Genomic DNA, 15,065 nt, shown 5'->3' on the forward strand with positions numbered 1-15,065 from the left:
GGCAGAGTTTGCAACCTTTGGGCTCTGAGCCTATTGAATGTTTGTAACCCTTCTTCTCCATATCTGATCCTAGCTAATCCTTTAACCTAAAAAATTGTTTCAGCTGATGAAAATAAATCATCAAAATAATCCCCTTCATGATTGAATTTGGCAAGTTTAGCTTGAGCGGTGACATTATCGGCAACCTTTCTTGGATCATATTGCCTATTTGGAATGGTTTCAAGATTCAACATTTGAATATTCTCTGCATGCTTGTAGGCATGTAAGGTGAAAATGCAACATCGCCGGGGGAGTATAGGCCACATCTGTTTCTTTGAATCCCTAAGGGTTCTTGATGTCGCTTCAACTGTTATCTGATATGCCGATTCTTGGGCTAACAATTTATTGAGAACATATAGAGGGAGAACATGGGGTTTACTGAGACCGCCAAAAAGCCTCACATAGGTAAATTTCTCCTCTCCGAACCAGCTACCTACTATTGTCAGGTCAATTTCTGCTTCTTGAGATATCTTGGGGGCAAGCTTATTGAAAACAGAATAATATACAGGTAAAAAAAAACCATTGCAAATTCTGTACAGGTGATTTTTGTAGTGTGCCTTCTAGAATTGCTTGTGATAAATATGAATCGGGTTCAGATCTTGGGGATTCCACTTCCATATAAGTATTGGGTATTCAAAATTAAAACAAATAATATCCAGAATGTGTGCACTGTAGTAGAAAGGAGGAATGATCCAGGAAGTTGTATATGCATTCTTTCTGTACTCTAATATCTTAATGGCTAACTTATCAGACAAAATATTTGCCCAATACATAATATAGCCAATAATCGTAGCTTCCATTAAAGGGACCATTTCTTAGTAAATTTGGCAGAATCATGTTGTCCCCACAGTCTACACATCATAGCTCTAGCATAGCAGTAAGGAGAAGCTAATGAGTTGACATAATACTTACCCAATGAATCATGCTTATGTGTCTCTGGAAAATGCCTCCATTGCTTGATCAGGTCTAACTCCAAGTCGTTTTCCTTGGCAAATGCTTCTAGGAATTCCTTGTTGTATCATTTCTCAGGTGTAGGTATATGGCACATTTTCCTGAGATCTTTAGGCTTGAATGAGGCAAATATCCTTTCATCTTCCATGGAAAATGTTCTATCTAAAGTTGGGATTTTCTCACCCAACCATCTTACCACATCAGTATATGGAAAAATTTTGGCCCATGCTATTATCCTTTGAAGATAAGAACAAGCCAATTCTTTGAGAGTTCCCTCTAACTTATTGGTTGAATCAGTTATGGCTTCCTCTTCTAATTCTTCAGGCTCCTCTACTTCTATCAGATTATAAATGCTTCCCAGCTAGAGTTTCCTAGACAAAGACATGTTGTATCTGATATTAATCCTTTCTTGCTCAGACCTGGTTCTTTCATTGCAAGAGTTGCTGTGGGTTTCTTTGATTTCTTCCCCTATTTCCCTGGATTTGTGGGGTTGGAGAAACTCTGCATAGACAATAGCAAACTGTAACATAGAGATATTGCTGCTGAAAGCCAATATGAAAATCAACAGAACTAGGATGATTGTCATATGATAAATCAAATGCAGTTAAGAATTACCACAAATGAAATCTTTTGAGGGATTTACTCTTAACTGTAGAATTTAATAGCCGTTCGAACTTGCAATCATGGTGAATGAATACCATAAATACCAATCTCATTAATCTTATAAATGATTATTTCAAGTGTGCATCGGATTTCCTCGATCGACGGTCGGCGATGAATCACAAATCACAATTGGGAGTTTCAAAGGGAGAGGCTTTATGACTTGCAATGAATATCTCCGATTGCTGAAAATTAATATTATAATGAAGCAGAGTACTATGCATGCAAACTGTTTTAGTGTATGTTTCCCTTTTTGAGATGCGTGCCCAATTGATTGATCACAAATCGAGGTTTTGGCTTGTGCTTTATCCCTTTGTCAACGAATATCTCCAATTTCCGATTGCGATATCAGATCAGAAGATTTGATGAGGACTTTTGTGTGTGTACCTTTGGCATTTGATTTCTCCAATTCCTGATAATGATTTCCTTTACCGGATCGGAGGATTGGATGAGGTTTTGCTTTTATGTTTGTCCCTTTTGTTATTGCGATATGCAATCTCTGATTGCTTTATCATAAATGTGGAATTATTTACAATATTTTAAAAGGAACACTTCGTTTTCTATCAAAAGGCTTTATAAAATGATTTATTTACATCAGGCCTTTTAATAACAATTTTTCTTGTAATGAGGTTAATACTAGTTTTATTTATCAATTCACAAATCTAACTAAGTTTATTTAAAAAGGGACCCATTTCATAAAAAAAATTGTGTAAAGGCTTTATAGAAGTTGGGGGTTGTTGTATAGCACAACACCACCGGAGGGGAAACTCACCCGATTCTACTTCCCATAGACACAATTTTCACAGAAATGAAAATATAGAGAGCTATTAGACATAACTTCTACCATAACTTTTCCATGAAGTATTCCAAGGCCACTCTCTCCAATATGTCCAAGACTTTGATGCCATAGCATGGTCTTTTCTCCAGAGACCACTAGATTTTCTGCTCCACTTCTAGAAACCACATAACTGTTGCACCCATCAATTATAGTGCTACCTTGCAGCTTGTATATAGTTCCAATCCAAACTCCCCACATCAATATTAGATATCCCTGAACCATATTTTAGGTATCTTTCTCGAACACTATTTTTACACCTGCATCATCTAGCTCACTTATAGAAATAAGATTTTTGGCTAATGTAATATGTAGAACACTTGGAAGTGTTCTAATTCTTCCACCTTGCAATTTCAACTTGAATTTTCTGTCACCAATAATTCTATCCTTCCTATCATCCCCTGAGAAGACATCACCACCATCATATTTCTCATACTCACAGAACCACTCTCTATGGGGAGTGAAGTAAAAGGATGCACCTGAGTCAATCAACCATGCCTCATGATCTACATGTGTTCTTGAAGAAGAAGCCAAGTACACATCCCCACCTTCATCTGAGGGGGTTTTTGCCTCTACAGAAGGAATATCATCATATCCCTTTCCTTTCTTAGGAGCTTTAGATTTATAGTCCCTTTTGTAGTGCCCTCTCTTTCTGCATTCTCAGCAAACCTTTATAAGTTTTCCTGGAGATTTAGATCTCCCACTCGAGAACTTATTTTTGTTTCTGTTTTGGTACCATCCTCGTATAGACAAGGCATCACCATTCTGGCTCTCCATATTTTTCACCTCATCCCCTTGTCACCAAGGATGAGACTATTTCATCAAATTGCAAGGTAGTTGCATTGCTACCTATTGCAATAACCAGAATATCCTATGAATATGGTAGATAACACAACAAACTAATGCAATTACCATCATCTGAAATTTTAATATCAATAGATAATAATTGGATTACCACAATATTAAATGCGTTTAGATGCTCTGTCACTGATTCTCCATATTTCATCCTTAGGTTATACAACTTTTATTGTACGAATAGTTTATTCACCAGAGACTTAGATTGGTAAAGAGTCCCTACTTGTCCCACAAAGCCTTCACTATAGCTTCCCCTCATAGATTCAACAATACCGAATCTAAGACACAAAATCATATTGTTCTTTTTTTCTTCCGATCCAACTTCTTCCAGTCTTCATCAGACACTGGAATTGGTTTAGTACTTGGATCTATTGCGATACACTAATCTTTATCCACCAACAGATCCTCCATCTTTATTTTCCACAACTCAAATCTCTGATCATAAAATTTCTTAAACTCTATATTTTTGCTGCTCACTTTCACCACAAGAATCGATCTCACAGATCTTCCACTGAACAGGGTCTACCACAGGCCCGAGAAAAACCCATTAGTAGCAAAGGCATCCCCTTGAAGTCAAAACTGCTTCAATAACAAATGTAGGTTTTAATCCCGTACATAAATTACTTACATATGAATTCTAAAAAATAAAAAATAAACAATGGTGATAGGATAACACATAAAACAAATATACATAGGTATTTTGTCCTAGATCCCAAAACCAAGACTACTAGATAGATTTTATATTATGTTCCTTTCAATGTTCCAATACATATATATACCCGCCGAAGCATCCCTAAAGCCCAATCCATTAACCTTGGATTAGAACATAACCGTAGTTCCCTTGACCGGATCTATAAAATACCATGGACTGAAAACCATCGCTCCCAAAGCCATGTGCAAAATCCATGCATAAAATGATAGATAGGTATTGCCATTGTTTTAGATTGTCTGGGATGGATGGTTTATAATTGACTTGTATTTGATAGAGTACGTTGGTCTTATTAGGAATTTTAAATGATCTAGCAGAAACAGCTAAGGCATCTACATGAATATTATGATTTATTGGAATATAAGTCAAATTAAAAGCATCAAAGAAGTTTTCAATTGAATCCCAAACTTCATTTTGATAAGACCCAAGTCTAGGATGCTTAGTCTGGCAAATATTTCTCACTTTTTTGACAGTAAGATCTGAATCAATAAAAACACTTAAGCTTTGAACATTTAAGCTTTTGGATAATTGCAGTCCCAAAAGGAAAGCTTCATATTCAACCACATTATTTGTAACGTCAAAGTCGAGTTTACATGATTGGGTGATATTTATTTATTTATTTTATTTATTTTTATTTTATTTTATTTATTTATTTATTTGTTTTTTTCTGGTGAAATTAAAACTACCATATCTCTTGCTCCATCTTTTGTACAAGAACCATCAAAAAATAGTTTCCATACATCAGTTTGATTTGGTACAAGACTTTCAATTACATCTTCTATTTTAACTTTAGTTTCATGTATTTGGTTTGAAGAGAGTTGAAAGCAACCAAAATCCTGATCAATTTCATAAATGGGATGGTTCCTTGGCTGGTCTATTTTACAAACAGTGTGCACAAATCTTACCTCTCTATATAACCTTAATTTTTATACCGCATAAACTGGAATAGTGGCATAAGACATATCCATCTGAAGAGTTCCCCCTAATTTGGCACAACAAGACCTAGAAAGGAGCATTCCAAATTTGGGAGGAATATCTGTGAAACTATATCAAGCACTACACTTTTCATTGGAATTTGGGCAAGGGTGACTACTAAATCCTTAATCAATCCAAAGAAGGGCACCCTTTTAGAATCAAAGATGTACAAGTCATGATAATATATAGTTATGTCAAGTTTCAAATGGTGCATGATAGTTTTTGGCATGCAGTTATGTGATGCTCCAAAATCAAGCATACAATTACATAACATGGACTCATTTGTCTTAAGAGTTACACAAAAAGGAGACACAATTTCATATATCATATTTGAGCTAGGACCAAAGACAACTGCTGGTTTTTCATCTTGTAGACTAATGATATCACCTTCAAAATCAACCGAGGTGTTTTGTATCCATTTGGAGACTTGATTTTTATACCCAGGGTTTTGGAAAGTTCTGAAAGTGGAATTGGGATTTTAGCTCTTTCTAACTCTTTTTCAACATTAAATGTAGTCGAAGCATTTTTATCATTTTGAGTAGTATCAGTAGACCGATTTAATGGTCAAATAACAATTGTTTGAGTTTCAATAGCTTTGGTACGAGGTTCAATTATTGGAGTCTCCTTAGGAGGTCTTCCAGGGCCAGGTTTAGGCCTAATATCATATCTCTTGTTCAACTCTGCAATTAAAAATTTAGAGAAGGCACGGTATTTAGAAACCTGAGAGGATTCTTGATCTTCCTGAACTTGATTTTGTTGTGAGAGAGGAATACTAACTATTTGATTAGAAGAGTATCCATGTTATTGATATCTTCAGTAATAGTCATAGTATTTTCATCAAGTTGCTGGTCATGTATCAGTGAAGAAGTGGGAACCTACTGATCATTACTAGGTCTCTGAAGAATTTGTAATTGTGGATTCGTTTTATACTGACCTTGATTTTGATTTTGGGGTCTAGTAAGTGTTTGTTGAACTATCCTAGGTTGAGTCTCAATCTTGGAAATTCCTTAGATATATTTCTAAGAAGAGAGTTTATCTCATTTATTTTAGAATTATCTGTTTTAGTCTTAGAAGAACTAAAGGAACTAGAGACCTCTTGAATAGATTTGAGTTTTCTTTGGGCCTTTTCCTCTTTAGCTTTAGGGAAGTTGAAGTAGCCCTATTTTCTTCCACCTCTATAGCATTTGTTTCGATATCTTCAAGAGTTCTTGAAGTTCCCTCTCTTAGGATTACAAAAAAATCATCATCAAAGGCTTTAGAAAACCTAGGCTTAGCTGCTACTATAGGGGGTTTACAATTAGGGGGCATCTTATGATAAAGATTATTGAAACGTTTGATAAAATCTGATACAGATTCACCAAAGTTCCTTTTAAGTTCTTCAAACTCAGTCAAAAGGTAAAGAGGATCTTTCTCTACACCCCATTGATTTTTAAATACATTTGTAAGCTCTTCCCAATTTCTAATGGAATTTACAGTTAACTAACTAAACCGGATTCTTACATTTCCTTCAAGTGACTGTACAAACAATCTCATGTAAACATTTTCTTGTTCGATATTCATGTTTTCTGCAAAGTCCAGAAAAGGTTGAAGATGATCCTTAGCTGAGGGACTAGTTTCTCCATTGTACCTGGGAAGGTATTTCAAGTACCCAGCTGAGAGTGCATCGAGGTTAGCAGGTAAGACTAAAGCTGCACATCTAGCTTATACAATAGGTTGAAATTCCATAGTGAAAGGTGGTGTATGAGGTGTTTGTGTGGATGAAGAAGAAGAAGAAGAATAAGAGGTAGAAGAAGGTGATTGAGGGGGTGTGTGACTATGTGGAGGTGAAGAAGGAGGGGACCTCCTAAATGAATTTAAAGGAGTCTTAAGAACTAAATTTTGGACATGTGAATAAATAGCCTCTTTCGTTTGAAAGAGTGTATTTGAATATACAGAGAGGGTCTCTTCAGGTTGTTCAGAAGTAGAAGCTTTAGGTCGTTTAGAAGTCGAAGGAAATGAATAAGTGGTAGGGGATATGAAATTTTTGGGTTTGTATTTAGACAAATGAACACCCAAGTCAGACTTATGTTTAGGTGATCCTAGTGGTAGTGGGGGTTCTTGAAGCATTTAAAAAGAATTAATGAGGAAAACTGAATCTAGATTAACTCCCCTATCTAATAGTTCAAAAACCCTAGGAGGTATTTGTGTTCAATCAGGATTAGATGGAATATTACTAAAAGGATCAAATGATACTAAATATTCAGATTGCAAGGCTGAAGAGGAAGAAGAAGATGGTTGATGTATCCTTTTAGCACTGTCTTTCTAAGAATTTTTTTAGGATCTGACAGAGGATTAACTAAGTCAGATTTCGAATGAGAACTGGTGTGCCTAAAAGGTGCCAGTTTGGGCTAGTGGACTCGCCAACTAAAGGATTTTAACCTTTCTATACCTTTAATCACCTTAAAGGAATAAAATGAATATCGTTTCTCTAGGAAAACTTAATGGAGTTCGAATCCCTAGAAACAACGTAAGATTGATGTTGTATCTTTGAGATGATAACGGTCTGCTATCATGCTAGAGCATCTAAGATAATTATTTTGGGGGTTTTGTCTTAAATTGGAGGACCAATGTATGAAACATATGTAACACTGTAATGACTAACCTTGTGAATGATATTAATATCAAATCAGAGGGTTACTATAAAATTTCACACAATGATATAGCTTGTATGGTGGCGAGTAGAAACAAAGAATAATATGATTATCACAGTTTTCAAATTGAAAATTAAATAATCACAAGTATGAAAACATTTAAACTATGTTCAAAAGGTTTAAGAGAATATGCTTAAGCTTACAAAAGATGCTGATGATTTATTGATTCAGAGGGAATTAATTAAACAAACAGTGCATTAATTCATCCTCTTTATAGATTATCACTTCAGAAGCTTATAAGAATAGATTGAAACCCAATTATTCCTACCTAGTTATCTTTGTAAGACATAAGAATATGAAGAAAAACATAGTGAGTAATACTGGAAAAACTTACAGGAAACACAAACTGTGTAAAACAGAATTCAGAATCCTTTACTTTGTATTATGATCCAGAAAAGTTAAGTACATCAAATGTTTAGAACTACTTCTTCAAGGGTGCAACCCATAATAACTCATGAAGAGGGTTATTTATACAATAGTAGAACTAAGAAAATATCCTAAAATATTTTTACAAAAATAGATTATTATAGAATAAAAAATAAAGACTACTAGTTGATCTAGCACTATTTTGATGCTATGCTATTGCTGACTATCACTAAAAATAGCTGAAAATTGTTGAAGTTGGCTGATTGTTCCTCCAAAATCTAAATGTTGTTTGATTTTCATGCTAGATGTCATATTTACTTATGACCTCTCATCTGATACATTTTCATTTGTCTGTCTTTTAGCTGTATTTCTTTATCTGCCTCCTTTGTTTTAACATTTACTGTGTAAATTATTTGTTTCTTCTCCATCTCTACTTTAAACTTGATTTTTTGTTTGTACACAAATATTCTAAAAAATGAAGCCTTTGTATAGATTTCCTAAGAATCTTGGAGTAAATAAGTTTTGTGACTAGTATTAAAACTGTTTATCGAGTCTCCTGGTCTTCTAATCACTTGCAAAATAAAACAATTTATTAATAAAAAGCAGGTTGATAGGGAGCTGATAAATGGTTTTATTTGAGCTAAGATGTCTGTGGACGGAGTTCGGAGCGTTTTTAGGAGGTAAATAGTGGTTAAATTGGTTGCAGAGGTTGAGGGTGGCGTAGGAAGACTTAGTTTGGTTTCAGTGAAAAAGGAGCGAGAAAACGAAAACGAGGGTCTTTGGAATTTTAACGAGTAAAGTTTAAAATTTGGCACATAATTTAATTGGTGATCAGACGGGGAGGTGGTTTCAGAAGCCATCACACCACTTTTGAATGAAGGGTCGTATTTTTTGGAGAGCATGCAAGTTAACGTAAAGTTGCAACGTAATCGCAAGGGGCCCGAGGAAAACCACGAATCTCGTGTGCTCTCTATCCGGTAAAGGTCGGAGATAGGGAGTCCGCAATATGGCTATGGGTCGTTGGATTTTAAAGCAAATGATCAGAGGTTTGTTGCATGGTGGAGTTGCGCGGAGGTGAATCAATAGATATTAGCGGGAACTGGGGGATAATTACGAATGATTTGTAATTAATTTAATGAATAAAGTGACGATTAAACATATTGCGATGGGTTGAATAAAGTGGGACCAGGGAATAAATACACTAGGGATATAAGTTAAACAATTATCAGGGAGGTTTTTTTAAGCACACCAAGGGGGTGGGTAAAAGTGTCTTATATTGGGAAAACATGATTATAGTGGAGTTAATTAAAATAAAGTGGAGGGGGAAATAAAAACTTAGGATAAGGGGTTTTATGCATTTTTTAATGGGTATTTAGGAAATTAATAAGGGGAAAGTGATTTTTTCAAAGGGGAATGGGTTTCACACTGGGGAAAAGGGGTTTTGGGTAGGAGAATGACTTTGGAGGGTAATTTGCTAGGAAAATGTAGGAAACCAAGGGGCAAAGGTGAAAATGAATGGAAATGGTATATTCTTAGGAAATGATGGGATAATAAGGAAATTAGTAAGTATATAGTGGGGGATGAAATGAAATGAGGGGAAGTTAACCAAATCAACTTGTGAACATATTTTCAGTTTCATAACTACTCTTTCACATTGAAACATTAGATTAAGCATGATAAATGTGCTTATGCTTCAATCAACTTTGTACTTATTAAACCTTTCCTCTACCTACCCTTTACTTATCCTAACATTTTTTCTTCACTTAATTGGGTGCATTTAGGCTAGCAGACCCCTTTCTTTCCTTTTTCTCTTGAAACGAAAACTATCTAATTCTAACCTTATAACATCCAAGGGCTCAGATTAAACTGATGAGCTCCTTATTATTCTCTACCTAACTACTGATGTGCCAAGATTAAATAGTTTGGATAGATCTTTATTCTCTAACTATAAACATGAAATTTAAAGCATGAACTAGTTAGGATTAAACTATTTGACTATCATGGGTTGTGGCATTTATTACAAGCTGCAGACAACCATTATTTTGCATAATAAAGTAAAAAGTAGTGGCACTTGGAATTGCACACTTTCATGATTTTATTGCTTTTTGCTTTTCTCTCTAACCTAACATTTTATTTTTGCCTTCATTTTTTAGGGCATTTATTCTAACATTTTGTTTGATATGGACATATTTATCAAACTATTTTCTAACATTTTTATTCAATATTCTTTTTGTCCATATCCTATCTTAACATTTTTTTGAAAAATATTTTCATTTTTTGGACTAATTTATTCTAACTTACCAAAACCAAAAAATGCTGCAACATTGGCTCCATCTGGGGACTACTTTCTCCTGTAGAGTGTAGAGAACCTGCAATTCCATGTGCCTTGTCTTTGGGCTATGGATTCTTTTGTTGTAAGAAATCACACTGACAACTTGAAAAGTAAAAGAAACTGGAGTTTTTACAGTGATTGTAATGAAATCTACTTCAACTTCTCAGTACTGAATGTAATGTTTGAGAAACCTTCCATTTACAAGATAATTGGAATATAGCCCCTCAAGTTTTTGTAGCAAAAAAGTGTTGTTTCCCTTCACTTCAAAAATTTCTAAAGGTCCAAACCATAGGTTATCAAACTTGGTATGTTTTACTTTCTTCTCTCCTGGAATCCCATCTTAGAACTAGATCACCTTTCTTGAAGTCCCTTTCCCTGGCTCTTTCATCAAACAGGCTCTTCATCTTATTCTGATACTTTTTCAATTTGTATTAAACTTCATCTCTATTTTCATTTAGTTCAATAATCTGATTTATTCTCCTTGAAAAATCATCAGGTTCATCTGTTGAATCTTGCAGGAATTTTAAAATAGGGAAGGCGAAATTGGTAGGGAAGATTGCATCTTTCCCAACGGAAAGGATATTTTCCAATAGTTCTCTTTGGAGTAATTCTATTTGCCCATATTGCATAAATTAAATGAGAGTCCCAACTCTTTTTATGATCTGTTAGGGTCTTTTTTATTTCCTTTACCAAACTTTTATTTGAGGATTCTACAAAGCCATTACCTTGTGGGTAATATGGAGTTGAATGATGTAACAAAATCTAATATTTCTGGAAAATCTCACTCATTTTAACACTAGAAAAAGTTGCTGCATTATCAGTGACAATTTGAGCTGGGCAACCAAATCTAGATAAGATGTTATCTTCAATAAATTTTATTACTACTGAATCAGTAGCATTTCTCACTGGGATTGCTTCCACCCATTTAGTGAAGTAGTCTATTGCAGTGAGGATCCATCTATGCTAATTACTTGAAGTGGGATGAATCTCTCCAACAAAATCTAATCCCCATTGGAGAAAAGGTTCTGAGACTATTGATGGAACTAGTGGAAGAGCTACAAATTTTTGCTTACCAACAAACATTTTACAAGGAACACAACCTCTGACCTTTGCTCCTACTTGTAAGAACAATGTTGGCCAATAAAACCCTCCCATTAATATCTTATATGCTGTTGCTCTCCAAGCATAATGTCCTCCATAAAAACCTGTATGAAACTGGTCAATGATTCCTTCAGTTTTGTATTCTGTTAAACATAATAAAAAAATATTTAGTGGGTCTTTCCAATAAAAATTTTCATTTATGATACAGTATTTGACTGCTTTCAGTTTGAGAGATTTACACTCGAGTTTGGAGAATGGTGCTGGACATTAAAAAATGATCAAGAAATTTACAATGTCTTGGTAACAATTTGAGAACAAAATTTTTTCATCAATGTATAAAGGGTGGATCTGATTTGAAGGTAAGGGTTCTTGTGGATTCTTTTCTTAAGGATGAAGGGAAGGTTCTTGTGGATTCTCCCCTTTTACAAGGATAGAAGGTTCTTGTGTATTCTTCTTATTTGAAGTATGAGAAGGTTGTTGTGGACTCTTCCCTTGTATCTCTAAAACATAATTGATTCTGAGCACTTTACAGTTGGATTCAGCTAGAAGCTTAGCTAATCCTTGGCCTTTTACTAGGTTTGTAGTTTTGATAGTTAGATCAAACTCCAGTATTTGAGTGATCCATCTACCTCTCTTTCCATCATTGTCTGGTTGAGTTAAAATTGTTTTCACTGCATTGTTAGGAACATAAGCAGTAATAGGAGAATGTAGGACATACATCCTTAATGATTTTAGGGCTTGAATAAGGGCATAGGCTTGCTCCTCAATTATGTCATACTTAATCTCTACTTCTCTTATAACCTTACTGAAAAATTATATGGGTTGTTCATGGGAATCTTCATTCTTTTGTTGTAGAACAACAACAAGGGTTGTTTATAAGGAAAAGGAAAATATACTGAATGGTTTAGTGTAATCAGGGCTTGCCAAGGCGGGAGCTTTCTTGATTTGATCAAATGCATGTCTGGAAGAGACAATCCATTTAACTTCATGATATTTTCAGAGCATGTCAGTTATATCTTTTACAATCTCAACATAATTTGGGATGAATCTCCTTAAAAAATTAATCTTGCCTAAAAAAGCTTGAATCTCCTTCTTGTTTCTAGGTAAGTTCAATGTTTTAATGGCAGACACATGCTTGGGATCAATCACCACTCCTTTTTTAGAAATTATATGGCCGAACAATTTTCCTTCTTTGGTAGAAACCATATACTTTTTAGGATTCAATGATATTCATAATTTTCTACTCCTGTCAAAACACTTGATCAAGTGCTTTAGATGTTTCTGATTAGATTTAGAAAAAACCATTATATCATCAAGATAAATGACCACAAATTCATTTACCTAACCCACAAAATCTATGTCCATAGCTCTTTGAAATGTTGCTCTAGCATTGGATAAACCAAATGGCATTATAGCATACATAAATGTACCCCAGGGTGTAGTAAAGGTTATCTTCTCTCTGTTTGTTGAATCAACATTTACCTGATTATGGCCTCAAAAACCATCAAGCATAGAAAGCCTTTGGGATCTTGAAACCATTTGAAGTACCTGATCCATTTTGGGAAAAGGATAGTTATCCTTTAAGGATGCTTTGTTAAAATTTCTAAAGTCCACAGAGAGTCTGATTTCTCCATTGTTCTTTCTAACAAGAACTAAATTGGCAACCCAATTAGAATATCTAAGAGGGAGAATGATCTGAGAATCTAAAATTTTCTTAATTTCCTTTTCTACAGTTGGTAGAAGTGCTGGATTGATCCTCCTAAGATTCTATTGATAAGGAACTGCTTCTGGCTTTAAAGGCATCTTATGCTGTATTAATGAAGTATCATAGGTTTTTAGATCAGCATAGGTCCATGCATAAACATCCTTATAATTTTGAAGTAACTTAAGATATTGAGATTTAATCTTAGGATCTAGAGATGCACATATTTTGATGTTTTTAATATCATCATTTGTTCCAATATTAATTTCTTCTATGTTATCTTGTGAAGAAATGGACTGAGGGGTTCAGAGGACATCATTTTGATCAAACAATTTTTCTAAAGGAATGAGAACTTTGGGAATAAAATTGTTATACAATTAAATAATGTCATGATCCACAATTTTTCAAATGAAATTTGAAGTATCATTTCAATTTGTATTTTCATTTGTTTATGTGATATCTTCATCAATTTGAAGAAATTAAAATTCATTTATAACCCACAAAAAAGATTCCAAATGTTCATCATCTTCAAATATTTGCTAGTGTTTTAGATTGTCTATGGATGGTGTATACTTGACTTGTATTTGATAGAGTACATTGGTCTGATCAAGAATTTTAAATGAACTAGTAGAAACAACTAAGGCATCTACATGAATATTTTTATTTCTTGGAATATAAGTCAAAATAAAAGCATCAAAAAAGTTTTCAACTAAATCCCAAACTTAATTTCGATAAGACCTATGTTTAGGATGCTTAGTTTGGAAAATATTTCTAACTTGTTTGACAATAAGTTCTGAATCAGTAAAAGCACTTAATTTTTGAACCTTTAAGATTTTTCCTAATTGTAGTCCCAAAAGGAAAGATTCATATTCAACCACATTATTTGTAACTTTGAGGTCAAGTTTGCATGATTGGGTGATATCTATATATATATATATATATAATTTTTTTTTTTTTTTTTTTTTTTCTTTTTTTTTTTTTTTTTTTTTTTTTTTTTTTTCTGGTGAAATTAAAACTACCGCAGCTCTTGCTCCATCTTTTGTACAAGAACCATCAAAAAATAGTTTCCATACATTAGTTTGATTTGGTACAAGACTTTCAGTTATATCTTCTATTTTAACTTTGGTTTCATGTATTTAGTTTCAAGAGTGTTGAAAGCAACCAAAATCCTGATCAGTTGCATAAATGGGATGGTTCCTTGGCTAGTCTATTTTGCAAACAGTGTGCACAAATCTTACCTCTCTATATAACCTTAATTGTTCTCCCCATAAATTAGAATAGTCGTATAAGACATATCCATCTGAAGAGTTCCCCCTAATTTGGCACAACAAGACCTAGAAAGGAGCATTCCAAATTTGGGAGGAATATCTGTGACAACTATATCAAGCATTACACTTTTCACTTGAATTTGGGCAAGGGTGACTACTAAATCCTTAATCAATCCTAAGCATAGCACCCTTTTAGAATCAAATGTGTACAAGTCATGATAGGATCTCGTTATGTCAAGTTTCAAATGGTCCATGATAGTTTTTGGCATGAGGCTATGTGATGCTCCAGAATCAAGAATACAATTATATAACATGGAATCATTTGTCTTAAGATTTACATAGAAAGGAGGCACTTTTTCATCTATCAGATCTGAGTTAGGACCAAAGACAACTCTCATTTTTCATCTTGCAGAATAATGATATCACTTTCAGCATTAACCAAGGTGTTTTGTATCCATTTGGAGACTTGATTTTTATACCCAGTGTTTTTGGAAAGTTCTGAAAGTGGAATTGGGATTTTAACTCTTTCTAACTCTTTTTGAACATTAAATGTAGTCAAAGCATTTTTATCATTTTGACTAG

Source organism: Pinus tabuliformis, chromosome 4_2 (assembly GCF_031772625.1).
Source record: "Pinus tabuliformis cultivar Carrire ecotype Pingquan chromosome 4_2, CPIR1, whole genome shotgun sequence".
In the NCBI taxonomy this organism is placed as follows: Eukaryota; Viridiplantae; Streptophyta; class Pinopsida; order Pinales; family Pinaceae; genus Pinus; species Pinus tabuliformis.